The 15,443-nt window shown below is 35.2% G+C and overlaps 1 long non-coding RNA gene across 1 annotated transcript in view; it reads right to left on the reverse strand.

Annotated features, from left to right (window-relative positions):
- Positions 1–336: 336 nt before the first annotated feature.
- The window catches only part of LOC116866870, a 90,049-nt gene continuing 74,942 nt past the window's right edge, over positions 337–15,443 (reverse strand). Inside the window, exons 4-5 of the long non-coding RNA XR_004382499.1 lie at positions 11,856–11,917; positions 337–685 (exon numbers count right to left, since the gene is read on the reverse strand). This is a non-coding gene — a long non-coding RNA (uncharacterized LOC116866870). The remainder of the gene's footprint in view (positions 686–11,855; positions 11,918–15,443) is intronic.

The raw sequence follows: 15,443 nt of genomic DNA on the forward strand, positions 1-15,443 counted from the left end.
CCCTGTGACTTGATCCATCCCTCTAAGATTTACATTGTAACAACAGTAGTCTAGACCTGTCCTAGCTGTCTATATATGTGTAAATATATATATATACACATATATATATATATTCAAACACACACATTTTCAAAATGCTTTGGAAAACAATTTAAAAATCACTAAAAGGATTTGTTTTTTTATCATCAGATGCTTTCTCATTTTCAAATGATAAGAACAATGACAGAGACTCAATGTTCTTGAAAAAAAATTTTTTTAATATGCAAACTGCTTGATTTGAGATTAAGAGTTTAGTGGCACACAACAGCCTGTGTAACTTTAAATGTCTTCATTATTTCAAATCCAAATTTAAAATTCAGACACCTAGTGTTACTTAAATGTACCCAGGTTTTTGTGGTTTAATAATAACATCTGTTTTGGTTTTTCAACCACAAAAGTGCGTTTAATCTGTTCTTCCTTTAGTTGAACTTTTCACATCTGCTTCGGCTTGGTTCCCATAAGCTAAAGACCAGATCTTTTCCAAAAGTAGGAAGTCTACCTGTACCACTGTTGTTCCAGCTCAAAAGATCTGTTTTTAATACCAGCTGAATATTTCAAAAGAATAACAAAAATAAACTGCTTACCCATAATGCATTTCTTATGCTTTTTGGCTTACAAATCATCGTGTGGTCATTTTACGAATGCACTGTTGGGCAGAAATTTTTAAGTTAAAACAGTGAATCGTCAGATCACACATGCCCAGGTAGTCCCCCATCCCCCAACTTTTTTAATCATGGAAAAATAGTGTATCTTATGAAGTTGATGATTTGTGAGAAAGTTACACCAAGGATGGACAGTGGCTTAAAAACGCCAGTGGTTTATTTTGGACACATACCTAATGCTTATCTAAAGCCCATGGGTCCTGAAAAGTAGGCCGGAAAATGTTGCAAGGACAATATTACTTCACAGATTTTCCACAATTGTTTGCTGCTGCCAGACTTCAACTCTCCTTCTTCTGTCCTGTTTATAACCAACCCTGAGACACATACCAAAATCAGATTCTGAAACAAAATCCTTGGAAGCACCTTTGAAAAAACAACGGAGGCACTGAGAAGAAAAATTTTTCTTCACTTATGAATTTGGTTGAGAAAGTTCTTGAATAAATGAGTGCCTGGGTTAGATATGTGTTAATTGTTTTTCTCAAGTGGAAGGATTAACTCTCTTTATCAGCATTTACATGAGACTGAACAAAGCTGAATGTTCCGTCTTTATTTGGACAAGATTTAATTGATATCAAGTTAGTCTAATTATTTTATTTTAGAAATTTATTTTGAATATGTGAGATGCACATAATTACATATTTTTCCTGACACATGATTATGTAATTATATTTGGTCCTGTTTCCAGGACAGAGTAACACAGCACACTGCAATTAGTAGGTGTTCAACCCATGCTTGGTGAATGAGGCCTAATGAGGCAATATAATGGGGAGAGCCTGGTACAGTACCTTTGTCTATGCAAACAAGATGATTTCGTGATTTGAATAATTTCCCAATGTCTAACATAAATAGTGGCTGTCAGTGGGGATGATTCAACTTAATTTAAAAAAAAATACTTATTGGTTTTATGATACATGCAAGTCACTATGATAGTCACAACAAGAAAAACAAGGATGAGTAGGAGTTTTACAAGGTTAAAGCATAAGAGAAAGATGCAAATCATTAAAAATGCTTCAGGAAAAATAACCAAGCACGGCTATGGTCCCCCTAACATTTGAGACAGGCCTTGAGAGAAAAGCAATCAAAATTTTGAGAATTTTGAACAGGACATGGGCAGGAAATGAAAAGCAAGAAGGGAAGTGATCTGGTAAGAAAGCAAAAGATTTCAGGTCTAGAGAGTAGTATTAGGAAAAGTAGGGAATAACAAACAGTCTAGTTTGTCTGGAGCACAGGCTTAGAGAGAAAGGATTAGAGGAGGATAAAGATAGAAAAGTGGCTCAGTGGCGTGCTGTGGAACGCTTTAAATGCTATGCCAAAGAACTTGTATATAATTCAGTAGGAAATGAGAACCCAGATCTTCAAATCAGGTTTTCTTAATGCTATATTCAAATAATTACCACAAAATTCCATCATTTTGCCAGCATAGACACAACCAAATAATTAACATTCTTTCCCAAACTTGGTCATGTATATTTGGTATAGTTCTTCAATTCATTTTTTGTTTAAAAGAGAATTCATGAGTGTGTATGTGTGTGCATGTGTGTGTGTGAGTGTGTGTATGGGGGGAGGTGTCAGTCCTATTTCCTGATCCTTAGATTGGTTAGTGGGCTTGGAGACAAAGCAGAGAAGTCTCTTTTAAAGTTCCTAAAGCAAAAACACACATTCTCTGACCAAGAGAAGGAAATCCTAAAAAAAATATGAGTAGAAAAACCATGCTTGGAAATTCTTGCTCCCAAACATTCAAAATTAAATGCATATCATGATCTATTGGATTATTGGCAACTGTAAGATGCTCCATATATAGACCATTAGTCAAAAGACAATAAACACAGTATTCATAAGAAGATAAGAAACAAGGAGAATTCAAATTCTTTTTACTTTGTTAAGAGAGTCATAAAAGCAACTATATAAATCTTAATTGAGAAAAGCTTCACAATATAAAAAATAGGAGTGATGGCGTGTTGAGAAATGTAAAATTTTACTTTTTTATCATGGTATGCACTCTCTCTCTCTCTACACACACACATACACTCACACACACACACGTGTATATATATATATATATATATATGTAGATATATATATATATTTGATTTTATATATTTGTATAAAGCACGTAGATCATACCCTCACTAATTAACTGATTTACCTTTTGCTGAGATATAACTATTTAAATTGAGTCTAGAATATAAAGGTGAAAAAGATTAAATATGTCACAAATGTCTCAAGATAAATTACTATTCTTATTCCCATTTTCTCCACCCCCAGCCTGACCCACTTCCAATGTTCTCTCCCATCTACTAGGTAATAACGAGGCAGCACTTGTGATCTCACCCTCTCCTCCTCCCCCATATCCACCTCATCATCATGTCTTACAACTTTAATCATGAGGTATTTTTCAGTCTCAAACCTACCACCAATTCTACCATCCCTCTCCAAACCACCATATTTCTATATGTAGACAATTGCAATAGTATTTCATCTCATATCCTTGCCCTTCTGCAACTCATTCTCCATGCAGCAGGCAAATTGATATGAACTTGTCACCACCTTCTACCCTGGTCTCTATCCTTCTACCTTAATTTTAGGATTTTACTCACTGTTGTACCTCTACATTTAGCTATCAGTAAAATCTGATTTAATTTAATCAAAGAGGTGGTCCCTATAAAAGAATTAATTAGAAATGAGGAAAGGTTGGTAATTTTGCTCTTACTCCCAGAAGTAACTAAATTTCACACGATAAATGAAACAGTCTCTTTAATCCACAAGGCAACACTAGCTTTGCTTCTTCATAGGGTTCCCATGATTACTAATTGGTTTGGTATTCTAAAAGGGACTTGATTCAGAGGATGAGACACCAAATTCTTTAGAAGTCAAAAGTAAGTTTTAAAAATTTAATTCATGAAAAAAATTCTTATAGCCTTCCTTAAAAATCCTTAAAAATTTCATTGGGTACAGTACTTCCAGAACTATATTATTACCTCAGACTTGGGGTAAGGCTACTATTGAGGAGGCTACCCAGACTCAGTTCTTAACTTATATTTCAGAATTCCACAATGCATTTTCACTTCTCATAAAGAATTAAAACCACATCATGATAGAACAATCTATAAGAGTCATAATGCTTTTAACAAGTAAGAAATGGATTAAAAAGCACTTTATGGCTTGTTAAAGAAACTCCCCATTCCTCAGAAGCACTTTTTAGCATCTTATTAGTGGCATTTGATCTGACTGACATACTGACCAACGATCTGAACAGAAGATAGATCATTTCCACTTATATCACAAAGGGAATATAAATTTGTGACTGTAAATTCAAGAGGGACAACTTCCAAAGAATTTCTTTAGAATAATCCATCTTACCCTAAAACAGCTTTTAAAGTTTTTTAGATTCTTCCTCAGATTCCTTGGTAAATCAGTGTCTGAAGCTACACTTGATACTAACCTATTGTTTTTATTTGGATTTGCAAATAGACAAAAGTAGAATTGCTCTTAATGTGAAAGTGACTTAAAATACCAACCCTCTCCTGGCATCAATAGGAATTAGTATATTAGTAGTCATACCATTACTGGAGAATGTTTTGTAGTTCTTTATCTTGTGTTTTTTATTTTTCCATATTTGCTATTTTGTATTATGCACACATTAACACTAATTGGCTTTTGGTCCCATATTCTCATTGATTAATGACTCCTCAAGTTCGAGATGCCACAGCTCACATCTCTTTCTACAATTCCTAAGATAAACAGCCAAATAAGTCTGACTGTAACACAATAGCAAATGTCTCATCATTTCACTGCTGTGTGAAACACTGAGCTGTGAGTCAGCCGAGCATCTACAGAACATACTCAAGTATTTCCTTTCAACCACACTATTAAAGTCTCTCAGTATCTAGAATTACTACCAGTATAATTACTGAATATTACTTGACTTTGTTTTCATTGTTTACAGAACAAGGAAGGAATTAATTGCAGGTATATGAAAAATGTATATGCATATGTGCATTTTGAAAGGGTTTTGGGAGATTTTTAAAAATTTTAATTCCATCCAAGTAAAATCCCACAGTGCAGATCATGGATGTTGTATGAATACTTTGAAGGACCCAACTTGATTTTCTGAAAACGTAACCACACAAAAAGTAATTTCTTTATGGCACTTATGGATTTATCACCTAAACACATAAGTTCATGTGTTTCCAGTGTATTGGTCTTTATTTTGCAAATGTTTCAGCAGCATTTACTATCACTGAAGTAGTGGCAACATGTTTTACTTAAGATCAAACAATCTCCCAGAATCTGGCAAGATTTAACAGAAATTTAAAACAATACTTTCCAGGGAAAACGCTAACCATCTGCAACTGTTATTGTTAACACTATTCTTTTCTCTTTTTTCTTCTATATTATTTATATTTCCTGTTGCTCTCAAAGCATTCTATCTATCATTAGCAATTAATTGTAAACAAATGGTTGAAGAGGATGTTTATGTTTATAATTTTTTTTTTCCTAAGTCAAAGAAATACAGTATTCTGTTTCAGTCACATGAATATCCTATCCACAGGTCTACCTGAGCTCAGCTAAGAAAAACCCATGGCCAAACAGAGAAATTATTTCTTTCAGAAACGAGGGACATTACCTAAAATCATATTCATACTCAGGGTGGTCGGGTGGATTTCTTTAAAAGGAAAAAGAGCTAAACATGTTAATAAGGACTTCCTTAAATTAATAGTTTAAGTTAGAGCTATTCAGAGTAGAAAACACACACTTAGATACATTTGCACATAAAAAGAAATTGAAAACATCAGAACCGTACTCTGTTGTTTCCTGTTACTTTGTCCTGAGCACATAAGCCCAGCTACCCTGGAGGAAGTGGTCTTAAACCAAATTATGTCCCCGTTTCTTTATTCTTGTCTTAACCATTGGGATACATCGTCCAATGCCACCCACTTGTATCTCTGCCAGAGTGAGCGCACAGTGACTTGTTCAGTTGGGTTGCCTCTTTGATGTTGTTCAGCCACCATTTCCTTTCCCTTCACTTTTATCTCCGTCCTGGCTCTCATTCCTGCAGCATCCTCCTTTCCAGATGGTCTCCATCTCCCCCCTCAGAAGTGCCCAAAATACTCTAGCTTCCTCCTCTTGATCTTTCCCCACCGACAGCCACGTTATCCTTCAGGATTTTAATACCAAACTATCCCCTGCTTTAATTATTTTACTCATGGATTATTTTTATGGGGAGAAAGAGCCGCAAGAAAAGATCACAGAATCCTTAATAAAATGGTTGTATTGTTAGTATTACTTCCCAATTATTGTCTGAGATGTTTGATACTTTGTTCATACCCAGTAACTATTATTTATCAGGAGCAGCGTTCGGTACTGGGGATTCAGATATAAGTAAAACATGGCTAATGAGAGAAGATAAATGAGGTCTGGACAAAGTATGGGGGACAGGCACTAAAAACCCAAAGGGAGAACAACCAATTGTGCTTACGAGCATGTCATAGAAAAGTTCATGCAGTTGGGTCCAGGTAAGGAAACTGTGGGGATACAGATATAAAGCGGTATGCCAAGTTCAGAGAATTATAAGTAGTGTGTATGACTATAGTGAAGATTAAGCAAGTGGTGAAAATTCAATCATTTATTTTCAGAAATAGATACCTTAAAAAAGGGCTTTTCATGCCCTGATATTCTAACTTGTCTGGAAGGCAACAGCAAACATTGAAAGTTTTTAAGTAGGTAAGATGTGTGATACTATCTGCAGTTTTAAATAATTCCTATGACTGCAGTGTGGTGAATGAATGGACAAGAAAAAAATGGTCAAAGAAATAATAATATGATTTAATATTTATTAATTTATTATTAATAATAAAAATAATAACTCCAGTGTGAAGTGCTGAAAGTGTAAGTTAAAGTAATATTGATGGATTCCATGAGAAAAAGAAGGTGCAGTCTACGATTTAGGATACATTAGAAGCTAGGACCATGTTAGGAGGATAACACAGAAAAAAAGAATCTGGAAAGCTTCCAAATCCCTGATCTGGGAAGTAGGGAAAGAGATGCCATTGGTTCCGGTTTAAACACATTGAACCTGATGTGCCAGTAAGTGTCTGAGTAAATTTAACTAGAAGGCAGTTACAGTTTAGGAGCAATGACTTGACTATAGGCAATAATTTGAGAACTATAAGTTATCTGATGGATCTAGAACTCAAATGTATCAGTTAGGAGCCTGGGGAAAAAATGTAAAGAGAAGAGGTCAAGCCTCAGTTCCCAGAAAATACCAGAGAATGATGTTCACTGCAAGCTGGGGAGCTTGCAGTGAATATTAGGAATGACTGAGAATTAATTCCTATAAGGTAGGATGCAAGTGACAAGGTCAGGTGCCACTGAGAAGTATTTTGAAAAAAATGACTAGTGATTGTTCATCAGGAATTAGAAAAATAGAGAGGATAAGTAATGAAACAGTATGATACATTATTTGAGAATCTGAAGAGGAAAAAGGTGATAAAAGATCATTATCATGGGGCAATTATTTTTTAAGAAGGGAAAAACCATCATATCAGGAATGCAAAGAATCAGAATTTAATGGAGGACAAGGACATATGAAACAATTACCAATTAACATGAGTGCTATGATCAAAAAATAGAACTGTGGGAGCATTGTTAGGAGAACCACAATCACCTCCTCTTTCCGTGAATGTGAAGGTCAATAATATTTTAACTCTGAATTTACTGCATACATTTGGAGGACTTATTTTCTGAAACAAGGTGATTCATAGAGTGTCAAACAGAAAGACATATTAGACATAGTGCAGTTACGTTCTCTCATCCAATCCGATGAGGAAGAGGAAGGCCTGCCAAGGTTCTGCAGCACACCAAAGTCAATCAGAACGCCAGGGGCAGAGTTGTAGCAGAGGACAGCGATTTGTCCTATAGTGGATTTATCGTCATTACTTGTTGCCTTACCTTTTCAAAGTCTAAGTTTTAAGCATACAACTCAGATATAAGCAAGAAATTCTTTATGATTTGGATTGATCACAGGAACCCTGATAACAGACACCGTTTTTTTGCTGGTTAAATATCACTTTATCTTATTTGAACAGGCACTTTTCAGAATGTCAAGTTTTGACTCAATTGAGCAATATTACTTATTGATAATTAAATATGTCTTGCCTATCATAAGTTGTGGCATGAACAGTCGTGAAAATTTTATTTCCCCAAGAAACACAAAGATGGATTTGGAGTTATAGTCTCTCACTTAAAATAGTGCAAGGAGACACAAGTTTGGTTTTGCTGTTGTTCTCTTACTATTTGGTTGTTTTTGTCTTTCCGGTGGTGAAAGCAAGAGTGGGGAAAAAAATCTTAAATTTAACTTTCCTTCCTAACTAAGCAAAAACAAAGCTTTCATTTTCAGCCTCAATTCCCTTCAAATCTTTTACTCTAGTCCCACTGACACTGTCACTTCAAAATCACAGCATAATGCAGTGCACTGTTTTCCAATGTCAGTAAAACAAAAGCTTTATTGAATAAGTATGTGTGAAAATGCTGCAAACAAAAACATCTCCACAGGCAGCACCTGATTGGCTCACAGCAATGCTCTCCATTGTCATATCAGAGCTCAGCAAGTCACTTCCTAGCATAGCAGACTAACGTTTCTTTCAAAGTTGTCTTTTCCAAAAGAAGAAAGCAAACAAAGAAAATTAGGATAAATATTTTCCTGGCCAAACCTGGGAATAAACCATTCTCCTCAACTATAAGAAGATAGACTGCAAGAAAAATTCTTGCCTGGTACCTCTTCTCTTACTCTACGTATTTTTGAATGACTTTTTGAAAGTGTCTCCCTCCCTCTGTAAAGTCTCCAGGTGCCTGTGCTATACAGTTTTACTCTTAACTAAGGAGTAAACATGGTTGTATCTGTTTACCTACACATTGTCTGCACATTCACTCTTTACCTAATAGGGAATTATAGACTTCCCCTTTTTGCTCCTCACCTTTGTATCTCAGCACCCTTTGCCATGTCCTACTGCTAAAAAATTATTGCCATCATAACAAAACTCAGCACTACTGTGGTAGCCAAGTCAGGGTCAATACAACTGTGCTAAGTTCTCCATAATTTCCTATGTTCTCTAATTTTTCCTCTGCTTACAGTGCAGTTACTCTCATAAGTGTTTAGGGCACTAAAATCTGGAATCTCACCCATTACGATTAGTTTTGCTTTCCTCAACCTTGACAGCTGTGCCAGCAGGCCAAGCCACGGCCTCATACGAAGAGTTGCCTCTAACTGCCTATGTGGTGATGCTGCCAGGAAAACTGCCCATAGAGTTCGGCCTGAGCCCAGTTTGAATTTCTGTGTTTTAGGGATCTGTGTCTTGTCATTCTGCTATAACCTCATATTTTAAACTACTTGAAAAGCATCCTCATGAAAGAAACAATCTGATATAAATGAATACATTTTTATCCAGTGAGTTATCTAACAAGACTTCTACATGCAAAGGCTAACTTTATAAAGGCTACACTAAAAGTGCTTCATGCATGGTTATTTCCAACTCATTAAACATCTTTAGAAAAATATACAAATGGCTTCAAAGCAGTGGCTTAAAAGAATCCATTCAGGCTTTTGAGGCAAGAGCAAAAGAGTGCGATATTATAAATAGTGGGAAAAGCTAAGTGCTATTAACTACGATCAGGTGCTTAACCTACAACAAGAGATAATCCTTCCAAAAATACAGACTTGGCTGCAAATCTTACATAGAGTTCACAGAATGTACACTTACATTTATTTGCTCATCCAGCCAGTCATTTATTCATTCAACAATTATTTATTCAGCATCTATAATGTGTCAGGCACTGAACACAGATCTGGAAAAATAACAGACAAAGCTCCTGCCTTTCTGAAGTTTACATTCTAGTGGAGGATAAGAATAATTGCAAGTGCAGATAAAAAAACAGAGAGAGGTAAAATTAGGTACTAAGAACAAAAATATAGTTGGGTTATGGGGCTAAAAAGACAAGAAACAATATTTTAGATGAATTATCAGGGAAAGCTTCTTGGAAGAGGTAGCCTTTGAGTAGAAACCTGAATAAAGAGAAAATATGAGTCATGCAAATGACAGAATTAGGAAAGGAGAATTAAAATATACAACCCCTGAGCAGGAAATGGGCTTGGAATGTTTGTGTAACAACAAAGATGTAGGAGTAGAGAGGAATGAGGAGGAAATAAATTTGAGGTAAGAGAAAGGGTCTTGAAGGCCATAGGAAGGATGTTGGATTTTATACTAAGTGGTTAGAAAGCCCCTAGAGAATTGTGAGGCTTGGGGGGAGACATGATCTCATAACACACACACACACACACACACACACACACACACTCTTCAAAATTCCTGTTTCCAATACATGAAGATTTCTTGGCAACTTATGCTCTCCATGGGCTACAACCTTGGGCATTCAGTGATGCCAATTTCTGCCCTTCAATTTATTGAGTGTTTCCTTCAACAGAAAAACAAACAAACAAACAAACAAACAAACAAAAAAAAACAGAACAAATCAGCAGGTGAAGGGAAAGACCACCACAACAATCCATTTTACAGCCTCTTCTCACAAATGTTCTGACTCAGACTCCCCGAAACTCTGTTAGGAGTGCAGAAAGTTTCCTTAGTAAGGGAACTGTGGTTATACTTATTTTAACCTAAAAAAATGAAGAGTTAAATTCCTTTGAACAATAACACATCAGTGAAGAGTGAAAGAGCTAAGGCTAGAACTTGGATATGCTGCTGCTGAGTTCAAGGCCCTTTCCTATACACAAGACTGTCTCTCAAAAGAAAATTAAATTTGGTTATTCTTCCACTTTCTTCCATATCTCACTCATCAAAAATGAAAATAAAACAGGACAGAAGTTTAAGAATTCTCATTTAGAAAAAAATAAACTCATTACCAAATGAGATGAGAGCAAGTTATTGTATTGTTCTCCCAGGACCATAACTATGACATTCTTAATATTTCTGATAACACTTTGCAAAATCCTGAGCAAACACATCCTCAGTACTGCTGATTGACTAATTGAGAAAGAGAGAAAAATAGAAGAATTAGAAACTTCTATGTTAAGGAAAAAATAATATTCATCATCCCCAGAATCTCCTTCATACTTCATAGAGATAAAAGTAACATGCATTTACAAATGTTTTTCACACATATTTCAACCTTAGGTAGTTGTCGTATACTTTATGGACAGACTCATGTAACATTATTTAATAATAAATAACTTTCTTGTGGGAAAGGTATATACTAAAGGTTTGTATTCAGAACTACTTTTAAGACTAGATAATTGTCATTTCAGTTCAACATGCACTGAGCACCAATTAAGTGTTTAATATGCCCTGTTAGATACCAGAATTACAAAGATGGATCAGATTGCCATATGGTATAGATCATGTTATTTTATAATATTAAGAATGCAAGGAGTGAATAGAGGAAATAACATTATTCTGAGCATGAGTGAATAATTTTGCTCATCATTCCCCTTTCCCTGTCCTTCCCAACCCCGCATCCCTGAACTCTTCACTTAAAGCCCATTCAGGCCTTTTTCTATTTTGCTCCTGCAATTCCCTCACTCAACCCATCCCAACTCCACTTTACCTCTTCTTCCCCACCTAAAAAAATAAATAAATAAAATAATATATATATATATATATATATATATATATATATAAATAATTGGAAGAATACTCTGAATTAGGTGGTGTCTCTACCTAAACAGTTCTTTCATTCTCCAACTGGCAGAAAGATAAAAATTTCTCAAAACAGCCTCTGGCCAGAGTCAATGGTTCTGAAATTTTTCTTAGAGTAGTTAACCATGGCAAAGGATATTGAAGCCCCATAGACCAGCTACATCAGAGGCCATAGCAAATAGGTCAGCCATGAAGGAGGAAATTCAAGCCCAAAGAAACAACTACACTGATAGAGGCTAGAGAAATCAGACTGGTGTATTTCAAATGACTCTTTATTGTGGTACTTTAAAAGTTCTGAAAACACTAAACCCAACCTTTGAAACTGACAAGAATAGCTTTGCAGACACTCTGGAATTCAATCAGACATCTACAGAAACCAAGCAAACACCCAACCAAGAAAAAACACATACAAAATAGTAGAAAATTTCAGGAGGTTTTTACTCACCCTTGTCTCCCCCAGGTTGGGGAAAGGAGCAGTCCAATCAGACTCCAGTTTCATTCAGTGACCTGAGGAGAACAGGTGGGCCAAATTTGAAACTTTCTAACCTGGCTTTAAGCTGCCTGAGGCACTGGTCTATGTGTCACCCAACTTAAAGCACAGATGGACAAAAGTGACTCAGATCACAGACTAGGAAGAGGTGCAGAAAGAAACAGCCATGACTTGGGAAAACTGCAAGGATTCTACATACCAGACACTTGGGATCAAGAGATTAAAGGTGGAGGAAACAAAACTTTTGGATCTGAAAAATATAACTGAATTGAAAGATTACAAGAGGGGTTCAACAGTAACTCAAACAAGTGGAAAAAAGATTCAGTGAACTTGAAGACTGCTCATTTGAAATTATTAAATCTGAAGAGAAAAATGAAATTATGAAAAGTGAGCAGATTCTAAAGGACTTATGGGAAACCATCAAATAGATCAGTACACACATTATGGGAGTCCTAAAAGGAGAAGAGAAAGAAAAAGGTGTTTAGAGAGCTTACTTAAAGAAGTAATTGCTCAAAACCTCCCAGATTTGACAGAAGACATGGATATACAAATATAAGAAACTCAATGAACTCCAAGTAGAATGCATTCAAAGAAACAGCACCAAGACACATTATAATCAAACTCTTAAAAGACAAAGACAAACAGAGAATTTTGAAAGTGGCAAGAGGAAAGTGACTCAGCACATACAAGGGATCTTTAATAAAATTGTAGATTTCTCAGTAGAAATCTTGCAGGCCAGAAGGCAGTGGAATGATATGTTTAAAGTACTGAAAGAAAAAAAAAATTAAAAAGGCAACCAAAAATTCTATATTTACCAAAACTCTCCTTAAAAATGACAGGGGGTGCCTAGGTGGCTCAGTGGGTTAGGGTCTCTGCCTTCGGCTCAGGTCATGATCCCAGGGTCCTGGGATCGAGCCCCGCATCGTGCTCTCTGCTCCGCAGGGAGTCTGCTTCCTCCTCTCTCTCTGCCTGCCTCTCTGCCTAGTTGTGATTTCTCTCTGTCAAATAAATAAAATATAAAAAAAAAAATGACAGGAGATTTTGCCTGAATGGCTCAGTCAGATAAGCATCCAACTCTTAATCTCAGCTCAGGTCTTGATTTCATGGTCATGAGTTCAACCCCATGTTGGGCTTCAAAAGGTTGTGGAGCTTACTTTAAAAATAAATAAATAAAGGAAAAATAAGACATTGCCAGATAAACAAAAGCTGAGGGAGGTCATTAACATCAGACCTGCCTCTAGAAATACTGAGAAGAGTCCTTCAGTTTGAAATGGAAGGATGTCAGACAGTAACTCAAAACCATATGAAAATATCAAGTTCTTTAGTAAAGGTAAATAAATAGACAAATATAAAAACATCTTGAGATCAACATTAATGAAAAGTTACCAATTTGTAGTGAAATCACTTGTCAAATGAACATCATTTCCACTCAAAGAGTTACATACAGTGTTAAAATCACAAGTGATATAAAGGAACTCTCACTTAAAATTATTCTTCTACATTTCATAATACCCTGGGTAAGTTAGAAAATGAGAGCAAACAAAGCAAAGTTGATATTGCACAGAGAACTTCTGAACAAATGTAAGGCAAGCATACCAGTTTTAGTATTGATAAGGTAACCCTGTATTGAATTTTCCATCCATATGCAATCAAAAAAGAAAATGAAGATGAACTAGAAATGCTTTCTTTGAAACAAAATTATATCACTATTAGTGAAATGACTGGATGAAATTCCAGAGAGAAAGATTACAATGCTCTCCTAAAGTTATCAAACAAAAATGATTTTATTTGATGATAATGTAATTAGAATAATATATTTGGTTTTAGTTTATACCTATTTTCTTAATATTTCTCCAACTAGTATAGGTTCAAAAATAATTATTTCAGCCATTTAAGAAAATTTCAAAAAAAATACTTAAAACTCAAGAAATGAAACACAGTATTTTTATTTTTTAATTTTTTTAAAAGGTTTTATTTATTTATTTGACAGAGAGAAAGAGAGCACAAGCACAAGCAGAGGAAGCTGCAGGCAGAGAGAGAAGTGAGGCTCAGGAGTCCAATATGGGGCTCCATCCCAGGCCGCTGGTCATGAACTGAGGCAAAGGCAGACGCCTAACCAACTGAGCCACCCAGGAACCACACATCATTATTTTTAAAAGATCAAATATTTTTAGTAATTTTATGTAATTGTCTTCATTTGTATATTTTTTATATTTAAATATATTTTATGTATCATTTTAATTTTCTGTTAGAATAAGAATATATATATAATATTTATAGTTTTATAAATTTTGATTTTACTTAATGCTTAGAATATTTGTATTTGAGATATATATATATTATTTAGTTTCACATAATTTTTTAGTTAAAATTTTGATTACTGAGCAGTTTGTTATACAAAATACAGTGAGGAAATTAAATCCTGGTATATGAGCCTTTTGCTCTAAATTGATTATTGCTATATTCTAGAAAAAGTGAAAAGAGACATGTGAGATAATTTCAATATAAAATCTGAATGATCTGAGTGCTTAGAACCATATAGTAACACCACAAAGCCAAGGATATTCTGTAACATTGGTAGCCTGGATGCACTACTACTTTTTGAGGTCCTAGTCCATATCATAGGAAACATACTAAAATGCTTCTACATGTCACAGATGAATATAATTTTTATATAACCCAAATAAAGAACATTTGTATTGAGTTGCAATAGCAGCTGATTGGTTGATATAATGACATGTCATGTTCTTAAGTAAGTAAACACGTGCTCATTTCAAGTTTGCAGGTTTTATCCCTCCTTCTGGTTGCTAAACTTTACAGTAGATCTTGATTAAGCCCATAGGCTTTTTCCCTATGCCTATAATATCTAGAAGTTAAAATCACCCTGGGAAAGATTCTTGAAAAAGGAGATAAAACACTTGAGATGACTTCTGAAGAATGAATCTTGGAATGGTGATTCAAGATTGGGAGTGTTATTCCAGGTGAAAGGAATAGAATGAGCAAAAACACTGAGTGATATAAAAGTTGGATGTGCAGAGCCAAACTACAAACTTTTTCGTGTTATTAAAATGGGAAGTCTGTTGCAAAAGACAGAGATTAAGATGTAATGGCAGGGGTGGGGAGGTGGCGGCGGGGGTGGGGGGGTGGTGTGAAAAGTTTTGTACAAGAGGGCTTGGACTTGGTCCTGGGAGAGGCTACCCTTGAATCGCTTTATGCAGTGGAATGACAAGGCCAAGTACACATTTCAAATGGATCACCTTGGCAGCTAAATAGAGATGAATTTAAGAGGACAAATTAAAAGACAAGAACATGGATTAAAATACTATTATTGCTCTGAGGACAATAGTCTCCAAAGATGGGTGCATGGGATGTACTTCCCTTAAGGAGATACTAAGCAATTCATTTAGAAAGAAAAGGAATTGAAATTCTATTTCTCATTATTTTTTTTTTCTTATTCTTCAAGAAGTCTCACCTTTTGGCATTCATTTTATAATATATAAAATTATACATTTTCTAATGCATATAATAAAATGATAGAGCAGT

Source organism: Lontra canadensis, unplaced genomic scaffold, assembly GCF_010015895.1.
Source record: "Lontra canadensis isolate GAN:19392208 unplaced genomic scaffold, GSC_riverotter_1.0 scaffold11, whole genome shotgun sequence".
Lineage (NCBI taxonomy): Eukaryota > Metazoa > Chordata > Mammalia > Carnivora > Mustelidae > Lontra > Lontra canadensis.